Genomic DNA, 15,106 nt, shown 5'->3' on the forward strand with positions numbered 1-15,106 from the left:
ATCATATCCTATTCTTCTGTTGCTGTCTTTGTGTCTTGTCTGATGTCTCTCTCCACCTGACCTCTTCTGTTGCTGTCTCTGTGTCTTGTCTGGTGTCTCTCTCCATCATATCATATTCTTCTGTTGCTGTCTCTGTGTCTTATCTGGTGTGTCTCTGTCCATCATCTATTCTTCTGTTGCTGTCTTTGTGTCTTGTCTGATGTCTCTCTCCACCTGACCTCTTCTGTTGCTGTCTCTGTGTCTTGTCTGGTGTCTCTCTCCATCATATCATATTCTTCTGTTGCTGTCTCTGTGTCTTATCTGGTGTGTCTCTGTCCATCATCTATTCTTCTGTTGCTGTCTTTGTGTCTTGTCTGATGTCTCTCTCCACCTGACCTCTTCTGTTGCTGTCTCTGTGTCTTGTCTGGTGTCTCTCTCCATCATATCATATTCTTCTGTTGCTGTCTCTGTGTCTTATCTGGTGTGTCTCTGTCCATCATCTATTCTTCTGTTGCTGTCTCTGTGTCTTGTCTGGTGTCTCGCTCCACCTGACCTCTTATGTTGTTGTCGCTGAGTCTTGTCTGGTGTGTCTCTTTAGTTTTGCAATCCAACACAGTCCAGTTTTAGGCTGGGTTTCTGTACAGCACTTTGATATATCAGCTGATGGAAGAAAGGCTTTATAAATAAATTCAATATTTTTTTTTTTTTTTTGGAAGAGTGTAGTGGGGTAGCTTAACGTGTTGTGAGCCTTTGTCTGGGTCACCCAAATGCTCTTCTTCCCTACCCTTTTCCCCTGGCTGCTGCTGTTCTAAATGCTCCACTGGCCTGCTGTTCTAAATGCTCCACTGGCCTGCTGTTCTAAATGTTCCACTGGCCTGCTGTTCTAAATGTTCCACTGGCCTGCTGTTCTAAATGCTCCACTGGCCTGCTGTTCTAAATGTTCCACTGGCCTGCTGTTCTAAATGCTCCACTGGCCTGCTGTTCTAAATGTTCCACTGGCCTGCTGTTCTAAATGTTCCACTGGCCTGCTGTTCTAAATGCTCCACTGGCCTGCTGTTCTAAATGTTCCACTGGCCTGCTGTTCTAAATGCTCCACTGGCCTGCTGTTCTAAATGTTCCACTGGCCTGCTGTTCTAAATGTTCCACTGGCCTGCTGTTCTAAATGCTCCACTGGCCTGCTGTTCTAAATGCTCCACTGGCCTGCTGTTCTAAATGCTCCACTGGCCTGCTGTTCTAAATGCTCCACTGGCCTGCTTTTCTAAATGCTCCACTGGCCTGCTGTTCTAAATGCTCCACTGGCCTGCTGTTCTAAATGCTCTACTGGCCTGCTGTTCTAAATGCTCCACTGGCCTGCTGTTCTAAATGCTCCACTGGCCTGCTGTTCTAAATGCTCCACTGGCCTGCTGTTCTAAATGCTCCACTGGTCTGCTGTTCTCATCTCTCCTCCTTCTTGGCTCATCTGAAAGGTAGCAAGATAGAGGTGCAACATGTTCATTTTAAAGAGTGACTGACTTCCTGATTTGGCCTCGTTTAAGATGTGGTTAATTAAGAAATGCTAGCGGCCCTGACTGAATTCAAAACGCAAGTTGGTTTCGGGATGTGGTTTGCATCTTACATCATACTTCCCCTTTCTTCTCTCAAGTTTACTATTTTTCAAAAATGGAATTCATGGCATGATTTAGGATTCTGAAGAAGGAAGCTAAATAAAACGAATTATTTGAACAACAGAAAGTATGGTTTCACATAAAACTATTTTCAAAATAGTTGCCTTCAACTAGAATTGACCTCGTTTGTTGAGGTCCCCGAATGTTCCATACTCTACCTGCTAAGCTACCAATCAGGTGGAATGTTCCATACTCTACCTGCTAAGCTACCAATCAGGTGGAATGTTCCATACTCTACCTGCTAAGCTACCAATCAGGTGGAATGTTCCATACTCTACCTGCTAAGCTACCAATCAGGTGGAATGTTCCATACTCTACCTGCTAAGCTACCAATCAGGTGGAATGTTCCATACTCTACCTGCTAAGCTACCAATCAGGTGAAATGTTCCATACTCTACCTGCTAAGCTACCAATCAGGTGGAATGTTCCATACTCTACCTGCTAAGCTACCAATCAGGTGGAATGTTCCATACTCTACCTGCTAAGCTACCAATCAGGTGGAATGTTCCATACTCTACCTGCTAAGCTACCAATCAGGTGGAATGTTCCATACTCTACCTGCTAAGCTACCAATCAGGTGGAATGTTCCATACTCTACCTGCTAAGCTACCAATCAGGTGGAATGTTCCATACTCTACCTGCTAAGCTACCAATCAGGTGGAATGTTCCATACTCTAACTGCTAAGCTACCAATCAGGTGGAATGTTCCATACTCTACCTGCTAAGCTACCAATCAGGTGGAATGTTCCATACTCTACCTGCTAAGCTACCAATCAGGTGGAATGTTCCATACTCTACCTGCTAAGCTACCAATCAGGTGGAATGTTCCATACTCTACCTGCTAAGCTACCAATCAGGTGGAATGTTCCATACTCTACCTGCTAAGCTACCAATCAGGTGGAATGTTCCATATTCTACCTGCTAAGCTACCAATCAGGTGGAATGTTCCATACTCTACCTGCTAAGCTACCAATCAGGTGGAATGTTCCATACTCTACCTGCTAAGCTACCAATCAGGTGGAATGTTCCATACTCTACCTGCTAAGCTACCAATCAGGTGGAATGTTCCATACTCTACCTGCTAAGCTACCAATCAGGTGGAATGTTCCATACTCTACCTGCTAAGCTACCAATCAGGTGGAATGTTCCATACTCTACCTGCTAAGCTACCAATCAGGTGGAATGTTCCATACTCTACCTGCTAAGCTACCAATCAGGTGGAATGTTCCATACTCTACCTGCTAAGCTACCAATCAGGTGAAATTACATTTACAAAATCCTAACTATGTATTTTAAGTATGTATCCATTACAGGTCGGCGTTTTGAAAACAACTTAATCAAAGAAAGCAACCGGAACCACCGCGAAATCTCACATTTTGAAAAAGCACGTGATCAAACAAAGCTTCGGATGTTATTGATGACGTCCTTCTGTTAAAGCGATACACGCATCAGCTCACTGCTTTGAAGTTAGCTGCTTAGCGACTTCGATGCCTCGGTGCTCCAGAATCAAACTAACATCACTACCACATAAGCTGTTTTCTAAATGACAAGTTGGTTTTTAGGGGCAGTTGTTCTTGAAAACTACTGTATACTTTCATGACCAGGGCAACTCAACGCTACTGTGTACTGACATGACCAGGGCAACTCAACGTTACTGTATACTGACACGACCAGGGAAACTCAATGTTACTGTATACTGACACGACCAGGGCAACTCAATGTTACTGTATACTGACACGACCAGGGAAACTCAATGTTACTGTATACTGACACGACCAGGGAAACTCAATGTTACTGTACTGACACGACCAGGGAAACTCAATGTTACTGTACTGACACGACCAGGGAAACTCAACGTTACTGTATACTGACACGACCAGGGAAACTAAATGTTACTGTACTGACACGACCAGGGAAACTCAATGTTACTGTACTGACACGACCAGGGAAACTCAATGTTACTGTACTGACACGACCAGGGAAACTCAACATTACTGTATACTGACACGACCAGGGCAACTCAACGTTACTGTATACTGACACGACCAGGGCAACTCAACGTTACTGTATACTGACACGACCAGGGCAACTCAATGTTACTGTATACTGACACGACCAGGGCAACTCAACGTTACTGTACTGACACGACCAGGGAAACTCAACGTTACTGTATACTGACACGACCAGGGAAACTCAATGTTACTGTATACTGACACGACCAGGGAAACTCAATGTTACTGTATACTGACACGACCAGGGAAACTCAATGTTACTGTATACTGACACGACCAGGGAAACTCAACGTTACTGTATACTGACACGACCAGGGAAACTCAATGTTACTGTATACTGACACGACCAGGGAAACTCAATGTTACTGTATACTGACACGACCAGGGCAACTCAACGTTACTGTATACTGACACGACCAGGGCAACTCAACGTTACTGTATACTGACACGACCAGGGCAACTCAACGTTACTGTATACTGACACGACCAGGGAAACTCAATGTTACTGTATACTGACACGACCAGGGAAACTCAATGTTACTGTACTGACACGACCAGGGAAACTCAATGTTACTGTATACTGACACGACCAGGGCAACTCAATGTTACTGTATACTGACACGACCAGGGAAACTCAATGTTACTGTGTATTGATTGCATGAGTCAGGTCAGAGTCCTTTGTCAACTCCTCGTGCTTACTGTGGGGAGCGTGTTACTGGTAAGGCACTATGTTATGCAGTGGAACGCACGGTGTCTCCAGTGCGCTATTCTAGCCCGGTGCGCTCTATTCCAGTCCAGTACGCCCTGTTCCTCCTCCCCGCACTCGCCCTGAGGTGCATGTCCCAAGCCTGGTACCACCAGTGCCGGCACCAGGCCTATAGTGCGCCTCGGTAGTCCAGTACGCCCTGTTCCTCCTCCCCGCACTCGCCCTAAGGTGCGTGTCCCCAGCCCGGTACTACCAGTGCCGGCACCAAGCACCAGGCCTACAGTGCACCTTGGCAGTCCAGAGCGTCCGACGACAGTACCCAGTCCAGAGCGTCCGACGACAGTTCACAGACCGGAACCTCCAGCGACGGGCCACAGTCCGGAACCTCCAACGACGGGCCACAGTCCAGAACCTCCAACGACGGGCCACAGTCCGGAACCTCCAACGACGGGCCACAATCCAGAACCTCCAATGACGGGCCACAGTCCGGAACCTCCAACGACGGGCCACAGTCCGGAACCTCCAACGACGGGCCACAGTCCGGAACCTCCAACGACGGGCCACAGTCCAGAACCTCCAACGACGGGCCACAGTCCAGAACCTCCAACGACGGGCCACAGTCCGGAACCTCCAATGACGGGCCACAGTCTGGAGACTCCAACGACGGGCCACAGTCTGGAACCTCCAGCGACGGGCCACAGTCCGGAACCTCCAACGAGATGCACACCCAGACCCTCCCATATAGGTTTAGATTTGTATTTTGGTTAGTTCAAGGTGTGACGGAGGTGGTATGCGTGTTTTTTTACTTGTCTAGGGTTTTTTGTATATTTATGGGGTTTTGGTATTGTGTAGGAGGTACATGTAGGTCTATGGTGGCCTGAATTTGTTCCCAATCAGAGACAACAGTTTATCGTTGTCTGTGATTGGGGATCCTATTTAGGTTGCCATTTACCATTTTGGTTTTGTGGGTTATTGTCTATGTGTAGTTGCCTGTCAGTACTCGTGTCTCATAGCTTCACGGTCGTTTTGTATAGTTCGTTTAGTGTTTTCCCTTCATTAAAAGAAGAATGTATGCTTATCACGCTGCGCCTTGGTCTCATCCATATGACAAACGTGACAATACCAATTAAACACTGGAGTGATAGATGTGCAGAAGATGAATGTGCAAATAGAGATACTGGGGTGCAAAGGAGCAAAATAAATAAATAAAAACAGTATGGGGATGAGGTAGTTGGATGGGCTATTTACAGATGGGCTATGTACAGGTGCAGTGATCTGTGAGCTGCTCTGACAGCTGGTGCTTAAAGCTAGTGAGGGAGATACGAGTCTCCAGCTTTAGTGATTTTTGAGAGACTGCCAGAGGTCTACCAGAGGTCCGGACAACAGGCCCTCTGATTTGACACACTGAACTCTATAAGAGAAGTAGTTGGTGAACCAGGCCAGGCAGTCATTTGAGAAACCCCTGTCTTTCTGGCTGCCCTCACCTTCGAAGTACCAGTTGGTTTATTTAAAAAAAAGTTTATTTGTCATGTCCATCTAACCCTACACTAACTGTCAGGTTAACCTCTCAACAGGTAAATAACAATAGAACAGGTAAATAACAATAGAACAGGTAAATAACAATAGAACAGGTAAATAACAATAGAACAGGTAAATAACAATAGAACAGGTAAATAACAATAGAACAGGTAAATAACAATAGAACAGGTAAATAACAATAGAACAGGTAAATAACAATAGAACAGGTAAATAACTAAGTGAATTAAAATACAAATAAAAGCTCAATTAAATAATTTTACCAATTTAATAATGGAAATATAGCCTTAATGGAAATAACAGACATGAGCCAAGCCAGTTTACTTGTAGAATGAAATAGGTTATAAGACCTCTAATGATTCATTTAATGTAGTCAGTTCTACCACCTAAACATTAAGCATTTTAAACAGGGTAACTGAAAACTAAGGGGTGGACTAGGCTAACCTATGGAATTGTTTTAAGATACCATGGATCATTGAGCTATTTGATTTGGAATTGTAGGACCCTTTTAGGCATCAAATCATTCATTCAATCAATCAATCAAATGTATTTATAAAGCCCTTTTTACATCAGCTGATATCACAAAGTGTTGTACAGAATCCCAGCCTAAAACCCCAAACAGCAAGCAATGCAAGTGTAGAAGCACTGTGGCTAGGAAAACTCCCAAGAAAGGCCAGAAGCCAGGAAGAAACCTAGAGAGGAACCAGGCTCTGAGGGGTGGCCAGTCCTCTTCTGGCTGTGCAGGGTGGAGATTATAACAGAACACGGCCACGATGATCAAATGTTCATAGATGACCAGCAGGGTCAGATAATAATAATCACAGTGGTTGTAGAGGGTGCAACAGGTCATGACCTCAAGGTCATTGTAATTGGCTTTTCATAGCCGATCATTGAGAGCTAGACAGCAGGTGTGGTAGAGAGAGAGTCCAAAACAGCAGGTCCTGGACTCAGTACAGTAGACCTACAGTAGAAACAGTCAGTCCAGTACAGTAGACCTACAGTAGAGACAGACAGTCCAATACAGTAGACCTACAGTAGAGACAGTAGGCCAGACAGTCCAGTACAGTAGACCTACAGTAGAAACAGTCAGTCCAGTACAGTAGACCTACATTCGAGACATACAGTCCAGTACAGTAGACCTACAGTAGAGACAGACAGTCCAGTACAGTAGACCTACAGTCGAGACATACAGTCCAGTACAGTAGACCTACAGTAGAGACAGACAGTCCAGTACAGTAGACCTACAGTAGAAACAGACAAGTACAGAAGAGACAGTAGGCCAGACAGTCTAGTACAGTAGAGACAGACAGTCCAGTACAGTAGACCTACAGTAGAGACAGACAGTCCAGTACAGTAGACCTACAGTAGAAACAGACAAGTACAGAAGAGACAGTAGGCCAGACAGTCTAGTACAGTAGACCTACAGTAGAAACAGACAAGTACAGAAGAGACAGTAGGCCAGACAGTCCAGTACAGTAGACCTACATTAGAGAAAGACAGTCCAGTACAGTAGACCTACAGTAGAGACAGACAGTCCAGTACAGTAGACCTACATTAGAGACAGACAGTCCAGTACAGTAGACCTACAGTAGAGACAGGAGCCCATAGATCTAGTACTGAGATAACAAGGAAGGTCTGCTGTCCCTCAGAGCAAAGGACTGATACACAGTCACAGTCACACAGTCACACATATCAAATGGTGTCCTTGCACAAGGACGGAGCTGTTTATAGCCACCCTGGCATCAACACTGAGAAACGGCAGGGTAGCCTAGTGGTTAGAGTGTTGGGCCAGTAACCGAAAGGTGAAACTCTGTTGGTTTTCCCCTAAACAAGGCAGTTAACCCACTGTTCCTAGACCAGTTAACCCACTGTTCCTAGGCAGTCATTGTAAATAAGAATTTGTTCTGAACTGACTTGCCTAGTGAAATAAAGGTGAAATAGAACACACAGGTGCAGTTCACAGGCCAACATTCTACTGAACAGTATCTTTAATAATGTAGATCAATTAGTCTATAAACACACAGGTGCAGTTCACAGGCCAACATTCTACTGAACAGTATCTTTAATAATGTAGATCAATTAGTCTATAAACACACAGGTGCAGTTCACAGGCCAACATTCTACTGAACAGTATCTTTAATAATGTAGATCAATTAGTCTATAAACACACAGGTGCAGTTCACAGGCCAACATTCTACTGAACAGTATCTTTAATAATGTAGATCAATTAGTCTATAAACACACAGGTGCAGTTCACAGGCCAACATTCTACTGAACTGTATCTTTAATAATGTAGATCAATTAGTCTATAAACACACAGGTGCAGTTCACAGGCCAACATTCTACTGAACAGTATCTTTAATAATGTAGATCAATTAGTCTATAAACACACAGGTGCAGTTCACAGGCCAACATTCTACTGAACAGTATCTTTAATAATGTAGATCAATTAGTCTATAAACACACAGGTGCAGTTCACAGGCCAACATTCTACTGAACAGTATCTTTAATAATGTAGATCAATTAGTCTATAAACACACAGGTGCAGTTCACAGGCCAACATTCTACTGAACAGTATCTTTAATAATGTAGATCAATTAGTCTATAAACACAACAACAGATTTAGCCTTTTCAAGGACTCAGAAAACATTGACTTGAAAAACAGCAAGGCTTAGTGGTTAAATGTATATTAGTAGTTATAAGATGGGTGAGAAACCGTCAAAACACATTTTGATTTGGTCTGACAGAATCATTAACACAAATAGTTGAGGAACTGTAACCTAAATGGTTGTAGTGGTTTAAGCATGAAGTCCTATACAGTAGCTGTAGGAGGTGCTCCAGTGAGTCAGCATGGCAAAGCCTCCCTCCCCCACAACCACAGTCCCCTTCCCTCTGTAAACAGAAATATGCAGCCCAACAGGCAGCCGGCCTCCAAACAGGCAGTCGGCCTCCAAACAGGCAGCCAGAACCCCAAACAGGCAGCCAGAACCCCAACAGGCAGCCAGAACCCCAACAGGCAGCCAGAACCCCAACAGGCAGCCGGCCTCCAAACAGGCAGCCAGACGCCCAACAGGCAGTCAGAACCCCAACAGGCAGCCAGACGCCCAACAGGCAGCCAGAACCCTAACAGGCAACCCCTTCCAAACAGGCAGCCAGACGCCCAACAGGCAGCCGGCCTCCAAACAGGCAGCCAGACGCCCAACAGGCAGCCAGAACCCCAACAGGCAGCCGGCCTGCCCAACAGGCAGCCGGCCCCCAAACAGGCAGCCGGCCTCCAAACAGGCAGCCAGAACCCCAACAGGCAGCCAGAACCCCAACAGGCAGCCAGAACCCCAACAGGCAGCCAGAACCCCAACAGGCAGCCGGCCTCCAAACAGGCAGCCAGCTCCCCAACAGGCAGCCGGCCTCCAAACAGGCAGCCAGACGCCCAACAGGCAGTCAGAACCCCAACAGGCAGCCAGACGCCCAACAGGCAGCCAGAACCCTAACAGGCAACCCCTTCCAAACAGGCAGCCAGACGCCCAACAGGCAGCCGGCCTCCAAACAGGCAGCCAGACACCCAACAGGCAGCCAGAACCCCAACAGGCAGCCGGCCTGCCCAACAGGCAGCCGGCCTGCCCAACAGGCAGCCGGCCTCCAAACAGGCAGCCGGCCTCCAAACAGGCAGCCAGAACCCCAACAGGCAGCCAGAACGCCAACATGCAGCCAGAACCCCAACAGGCAGCCAGAACCCCAACAGGCAGCCGGCCTCCAAACAGGCAGCCAGCTCCCCAACAGGCAGCCGGCCTCCAAACAGGCAGCCAGACGCCCAACAGGCAGCCGGCCTCCAAACAGGCAGCCAGAACCCCAACAGGCAGCCCCAACCCCAACAGGCAGCCGGCCTCCAAACAGGCAGCCAGACGCCCAACAGGCAGCCAGCCTCCAAACAGGCAGCCAGACGCCCAACAGGCAGCCGGCCTCCAAACAGGCAGCCAGAACCCCAACAGGCAGCCCGAACCCCAACAGGCAGCCGGCCTCCAAACAGGCAGTCAGACGCCCAACAGGCAGCCGGCCTCCAAACAGGCAGCCGGCCTCCAAACAGGCAGCCAGACGCCCAAAAGGCAGCCAGCCTCCAAACAGGCAGCCAGAACCCCAACAGGCAGCCAGAACCCCAACAGGCAGCCAGAACCCCAACAGGCAGCCAGCCGCCCATCTTCCCCCAGCAGTCTTTCCTCCAATGATTTGTCCAATTTCTATCATATATCTCTGTGGTTGGTATAATACAGTCTGTGGTTGGTATAATACAGTCTGGTTGGTTTAATACAGTCTGGTTGCTATAGTACAGTCTGGTTGGTATAATACAGTCTGGTTGGTATAATACAGTCTGGTTGGTATAATACAGTCTGGTTGGTATAATACAGTATGTGGTTGGTATAATACAGTCTGGTTGGTATAATACAGTCTGGTTGGTATAATACAGTCTGGTTGGTATAATACAGTATGTGGTTGGTATAATACAGTCTGGTTGGTATAATACAGTCTGGTTGGTATAATACAGTCTGGTTGGTATAGTACAGTCTGGTTGGTATAATACAGTCTGGTTGGTATAATACAGTCTGGTTGGTATAATACAGTCTGGTTGGTATAATACAGTATGTGGTTGGTATAATACAGTCTGGTTGGTATAATACAGTCTGGTTGGTATAGTACAGTCTGGTTGGTATAATACAGTCTGGTTGGTATAGTACAGTATGTGGTAGGTATAATACAGTCTGGTTGGTATAATACAGTCTGGTTGGTTTAATACAGTCTGGTTGCTATAGTACAGTCTGGTTGGTATAATACAGTCTGGTTGGTATAATACAGTCTGGTTGGTATAATACAGTATGTGGTTAGTATAATACAGTCTGGTTGGTATAATACAGTCTGGTTGGTATAATACAGTATGTGGTTAGTATAATACAGTCTGGTTGGTATAATACAGTCTGGTTGGTATAATACAGTATGTGGTTGGTATAATACAGTCTGGTTGGTATAATACAGTCTGGTTGGTATAATACAGTCTGGTTGGTATAATACAGTCTGGTTGGTATAGTACAGTATGTGGTAGGTATAATACAGTATGTGGTTGGTATAATACAGTCTGGTTGGTATAATACAGTCAGGTTTGTATAATACAGTATGTGGTTGGTTTTATACAGTCTGGTTGGTATAATACAGTATGTGGTTGGTATAATACAGTCTGGTTTGTATAATACAATATGTGGTTGGTTTAATACGGTCTGTGGTTGGTTTAATACAGTCTGTGGTTGGTATAATACAGTCTAGTTGGTTTAATAGTCTGGTTGGTATAATACAGTATGTGGTTGGTATAATACATTCTGGTTGGTTTAATACAGTCTGGTTTGTATAATGCAATATGTGGTTGGTTTAATACAATCTGTGGTTGGTATAATACAGTCTGGTTGGTATAATACAGTCTGGTTGGTATAATACAGTCTGGCTGGTATAATACAGTCTGGTTGGTATAATACAGTCTTGTTGGTATAATACAGTCTGGTTGGTATAATACAGTATGTGTTTGGTATAATACAGTCTGGTTGGTATAATATAGTCTGGTTGGTATAATACAGTCTGGTTGGTATAATACAGTCTGGTTGGTATAATACAGTCTGGTTGGTATAATACAGTCTGGTTGGTTTAATACTGTATGTGGTTGGTATAATACAGTCTGGTTGTATAATACAATATGTGGTTGGTATAAATCAGTCTGGTTGGTATAATACAGTATTTGGTTGGTTTAATACAGTCTGGTTGGTTTAATACAGTCTGGTTGGTTTAATACAGTATGTGGTTGGTTTAATACAGTCTGTGGTTGGTTTAATACAGTCTGTGGTTGGTTTAATACCGTCTGTGGTTGGTTTAATACAGTATGTGGTTGGTTTAATACAGTATGTGGTTGGTATAATACAGTATGTGGTTGGTATAATACAGTCTGTGGTTGGTTTAATACAGTCTGTGGTTGGTTTAATACAGTCTGTGGTTGGTTTAATACAGTATGTGGTTGGTTTAATACAGTATGTGGTTGGTATAATACAGTATGTGGTTGGTTTAATACAGTCTGTGGTTGGTTTAATACAGTATGTGGTTGGTTTAATACAGTATGTGGTTGGTTTAATACAGTCTGTGGTTGGTTTAATACAGTATGTGGTTGGTTTAATACAGTATGTGGTTGGTTTAATACAGTCTGTGGTTGGTTTAATACCGACTGTGGTTGGTTTAATACAGTATGTGGTTGGTTTAATACAGTCTGTGGTTGGTTTAATACAGTCTGTGGTTGGTTTAATACAGTCTGTGGTTGGTTTAATACAGTATGTGGTTGGTTTAATACAGTATGTGGTTGGTTTAATACAGTATGTGGTTGGTTTAATACAGTCTGTGGTTGGTTTAATACAGTCTGTGGTTGGTTTAATACAGTCTGTGGTTGGTTTAATACAGTCTGTGGTTGGTTTAATACCGTCTCTGTGAGGCTCTGTGTGCATCTCAAATAGCACCCTATTCCTTAGATAGTTCACTGCTTTGACCAGGGCTCATAGGGCTCATAGGGCTCATAGAGCTCATAGGGCTCATAGAGCTCATAGGGCTCATAGGGCTCATAGGGCTCATAAGGCTCATAGAGCTCATAGGGCTCATAGAGCTCATAGGGCTCATAGGGCTCATAAGGCTCATAGAGCTCATAGGGCTCATAGAGCTCATAGGGCTCATAGAGCTCATAGGGCTCATAGGGCTCATAGGGCTCATAGGGCTCATAGGGCTCATAGGGCTCATAGGGCTCATAGGGCTCATAGGGCTCATAGGGCTCATAGAGCTCTGTTCTAAAGTAGTGCACTATTGAGGGAATAGGGTTCCATTTGAGAAGCAGTCAGGGTTCTACAGCAGGGGGGACCCACCAATATTGACAAACAATCATGCCGCCTGCTTCCTGCCGCCCTCGGTCTGCAGTTGGTCCACCTCCGCCTCTCCTGGCCTTGTGGCACCGTGGGAGATGTGTTTTTGATAAGCTGAATAAACGCTACAGTAGTTCCAGCCTGGATGCTGTTACCTACGAGCTGGTGCACTGCCAGCCTGTAAAATATTCATTGCTTTCCTTTCTGCCACTAACAGACCGTGTCTTCTGTCTCCTCTGGAAGAGGGATGGGTTTTTGCCCTGAAAGCATCATGTCCAGGATTATATTATTATTAAAATGTTCTTTAAAAAGTGTTCTATAAAAAGTGCCATTTTTATCTACTCTTGATCTATGTTAGTTTATTCACATTTCAACGTGATTTAGTGCCTCTTTATTAATTTAGGTCAGATGTATTTTAGTTATGGTGTAAAACATGGTTACTAATGGCCCTTGGTCCCATTAATGTGGACAGTTAGAGGCACTCTAGTGAGTCCTCTATGTAACACAGGACATTACCATTTAGTATGAGTATTTATGAGGATCGCCAATGAGCTGCTGCAGAGGCAGGGGCTACTCTTCCTGGGGTCCAAACAGGAAACAACACAACATTAAATACATAATACATGTCACCACATTTACATTACAATTCAGCCATTCAACAGGACCATCCGGAGACCCACAGCTGGTGAATTCATCTGAAGATGACCACATATCCCAGTTGTGTCCCAATCACGCAGCACATACATAATACAGTACATAGTACAACACCAAATACAACACGAAATGTTAAATTATGTCTGTGTGTGTCTCTTCACAGTCCCCGTCGTGCAGTAAAGCTGTTCTTTAATCTGGTTTAAATGGTAGCTTGAGTTACCTGGGATGGATGAGAGTTCCATGTAGTCATGGCTCTATTTATGTGTTTCTCAGCCTCTGTTCAGGACCTTAGATAGCCTTCACTAGCCGGCTACCACCCAGTTACTCAACTCTGCACATTAGAGGCTGTTGGAGCTGGGAACACAAGCATTTAGTTAGATATTACTGCACTGTTGGAGCGAGGAACACAACCATTTAGTTAGATATTACTGTACTGTTGGGGCTGGGAACACAAGCATTTAGTTAGATATTACTGCACTGTTGGAGCGAGGAACACAACCATTTAGTTAGATATTACTGCACTGTTGGGGCTGGGAACACAAGCATTTAGTTAGATATTACTGCACTGTTGGAGCGAGGAACACAACCATTTAGTTAGATATTACTGTACTGTTGGGGCTAGGAACACAAGCATTTAGTTAGATATTACTGCACTGTTGGAGCGAGGAACACAACCATTTAGTTAGATATTACTGTACTGTTGGGGCTAGGAACACAAGCATTTAGTTAGATATTACTGCACTGTTGGAGCGAGGAACACAACCATTTAGTTAGATATTACTGTACTGTTGGGGCTGGGAACACAAGCATTTAGTTAGATATTACTGCACTGTTGGACCTAGAAACACAAGCATTTAGTTAGATATTACTGCACTGTTGGAGCTGGGAACACACGCATTTAGTTAGATATTACTGTACTGTTGGAGCGAGGAACACAACCATTTAGTTAGATATTACTGTACTGTTGGGGCTAGGAACACAAGCATTTAGTTAGATATTACTGCACTATTGGAGCTAGAAACACAAGCATTTAGTTAGATATTACTGTACTGTTGGAGCTGGGAACACAAACATTTAGTTAAATATTACTGCACTGTTGGAGCTGGGAACACAAGCATTTAGTTAGATATTACTGTACTGTTGGAGCTAGGAACACAAGTATTTAGTTAGATATTACTGTACTGTTGGAGCTAGGAACACAACCATTTAGTTAGATATTACTGTACTGTTGGGGCTAGGAACACAAGCATTTAGTTAGATATTACTGCACTGTTGGAGCTAGAAACACAAGCATTTAGTTAGATATTACTGTACTGTTGGAGCTGGGAACACAAGCATTTAGTTAGATATTACTGCACTGTTGAAGCTGGGAACACAAGCATTTAGTTAGATATTACTGCACTGTTGGAGCTAGGAACACAAGCATTTAGTTAGATATTACTGCACTGTTGGAGCTAGGAACACAAGCATTTAGTTAGATATTACTGCACTGTTGGAGCTAGGACCACAAGCATTTAGTTAGATATTACTGCACTGTTGGAGCTGGGAACACAAGCATTTAGTTAGATGTTACTGTACTGTTGGAGCTAGGAACACAAGCATTTAGTTAGATATTACTGCACTGTTGGA

General features: G+C 44.5%; 1 long non-coding RNA gene across 1 annotated transcript; it reads right to left on the reverse strand.

Annotated features, from left to right (window-relative positions):
* Nucleotides 1-1,895: 1,895 nt before the first annotated feature.
* Nucleotides 1,896-2,875, reverse strand: LOC127931261 (uncharacterized). The gene is made up of 3 exons (XR_008140559.1): nucleotides 2,562-2,875; nucleotides 2,042-2,281; nucleotides 1,896-2,001 (listed from the first exon to the last, which is right to left on the reverse strand). It is a non-coding gene; the product is annotated as an uncharacterized LOC127931261 (long non-coding RNA).
* Nucleotides 2,876-15,106: the final 12,231 nt, after the last annotated feature.

Source organism: Oncorhynchus keta, chromosome 7, assembly GCF_023373465.1.
Source record: "Oncorhynchus keta strain PuntledgeMale-10-30-2019 chromosome 7, Oket_V2, whole genome shotgun sequence".
Lineage (NCBI taxonomy): Eukaryota > Metazoa > Chordata > Actinopteri > Salmoniformes > Salmonidae > Oncorhynchus > Oncorhynchus keta.